This window comes from Netta rufina (genome assembly GCF_964035555.1).
Source record: "Netta rufina genome assembly, chromosome: 22".
Lineage (NCBI taxonomy): Eukaryota > Metazoa > Chordata > Aves > Anseriformes > Anatidae > Netta > Netta rufina.
In genome coordinates, this window is record NC_140146.1 from 1,200,944 (window position 1) to 1,203,339 (window position 2,396).

Below are 2,396 nucleotides of genomic sequence, written 5' to 3' on the forward strand. Positions count from 1 at the left end.
CACATGTTTACATGATACAGACAAACTGGTCAGACTGTGTGTGCTCCCACCTCCTCCCTACGCCTCCACTCTGGCTCTCCTCTTACCTCCTTCCTTGCAGTGGTTTTGGTACCAGCCTGACCACAAAAATAAGCACTAGAGTCTACTAGTTCAGCAGGAAAAGTATCCTGCAAGGTGTTTTTCCGTGCAATTAGCGAATGTAATCATCTCCTGGTATAGCCAAACAGAGATTGTGTGGGCAGGCAGCTGAGGCAGCGACAGTCACTGCTCCAGAGACACCAAGCAGCTGCTCAGGATACAAAGCCACTTGCTTGAAGCAACCAACAGAAACAAGAGCTCCATTCGCAATCTGCTTTTAAGCAAACTGATTTAACATTAGGAATTAAAGGATTCACATGAGAGCCTAACTGAAAAAACAGAATTCACTAACCTGTATTTTTGTGCAGGAAGAAGTGGCTGCTTAGCAGAACAGGTACATGGCTGACCAACAGGTCTCATTAGGAGAGTGCTGGGCATCCCAGCCACTGGAACTGAGGCATTAAAACAAGAACCTGCTCTGTGGTTTCCATGCAGCCTTCAGCCCTTTGAGAAGTTTTAACACAATTCTCAGATGCCTTCCCATCAGACTTTTGGCCATTTACAAGAGCCACTGCTAACACAGGGAGCGCTTGGTTCAAAAGCCAGCTCAGACCATGTACTGCTTGCACTAGTAATGAGCTATCACGGGTACCTTGAGTCTTCTCAGGCAAGAAAGCTGATAACATGGGGCTGTGGGTGCATCTTGGGATAGGCAACTACTCTACTATAAAAAGCAGTAATACAAGGCAATTGCAGCTCAAGCCACCTACTAGCTTGCCACACCAGTATCAATGGAAGTTCCCAAGTCCTCCTGCTGCATTTAAGACCTTTGCTTTCAAATATGCTAGCCAAAAATGGCAAACCCAAAAGGGGATAAGAGTGGTTTCTCCACCACCACCACTTTTACCAAACCCAGCGACACAAAGCACACCTCGCAGCCCTGGTTTGGGAGGGACCTCATCACTAAGCTGAACAGAAAGGACATGGTGTGAAAGAGCCCCCAAGCTAAACCATTTGAGCTTGTTCAGCCAATTCTAGCACTTTGTCCTCTCTCTGGACTGGGACAGCTATATACTAACATAAGCTACCAGCCAAACCTCCACAAAGCTAATGCAACACAGAGGAAGGAAGCAGCAGCACTCTCTGGAGAGGTTTTTTCCATCATCTAGCACCTTAAGGATTTCCTCAAAAGACAAGTTAAGCCACGTGACACCCGAACAACAAGCACAGCCTGTTTGATTAGCCAAACTGACCTGGAGGAAAGGACCGACACAGGTCACTGCCAGAAAACACATGCAGGAGGAGCATAGCAACCTATCAGCTATAGGCAACTTCGTATCCAAGACCAAAAAAGTTTGGCAGAGTAAACCTGCTACTTGAAAGCAAAAGTCCTAAAGGACTCTCCTTGCATTTCAGAAGGAATTTCCCACCTGATTTCATGCAAGCAATCCTCTGTCCACTTTGGCCTGGCTGCCAACTTTAGACATTAATTAGGTTTAGCAACTGGAGGATGTAGGAGCCCATCTGAGCCTGCTGTAAGCAAAAGGAACAGCCACCAGTGCTGGGCTGTCAGTGAGCATCACACATAGAGCAGTACCTTCAGCTGCGAGCCAGAGAGCTACAGACAACTCTCCCCACAGAAGACAGCAACTAAAAACTGAACTGCAAAGCTGAACAGCAGCACTAATTGCTAAAAAGTGAAAAGCTCATGTTTTACGCTGAGCTTCTGGATTACAGTACCCAAAAGTCAGCTTCTTAAATTACAAGTTACCTTCAACGAAGCTCTTTGGAGTATGTTTTTAGTAATTAACGCACATTATACATCAACAGTGCGAGACCTCCTTCCTTCGCAGAATATACCAAGATGTGCAGTAAGTCTGTGCACTTTCAAATAGGAGATAAGTATCATATCATTTCCTCCTTTATGGATTTTTGTTATCTGCTCATGAATGGCACGCAACAGGAAACTTCACAGAGACCACCTCCCAGACAGAAGAGGTACAAGAGCCCAGTAATTCCCCAGAGCCTACCTTTACAATTTGGAATCAAGCATAAGTGCTCCCTTATTAAAGGAGCACTGTGCCCCACCCACCCTTCAGATTTGGGTACGACAGCAGTGACTGCCACAGATCCCAACCATCTTAACAGAACTGAGGCCAGCAGCACAGAGGAAGGAAGGTGTAAACTGATAGCATTAGGCATTAAGGAAAGGCCCAGACTAACTTGTAAGGACCAGAGAGGGGCTCACAAAGGACAAAAGTCATGTATTCACAAGTCCCTCACACAAAGACAAAGGAAATAACTACCCTCAGGCAGGC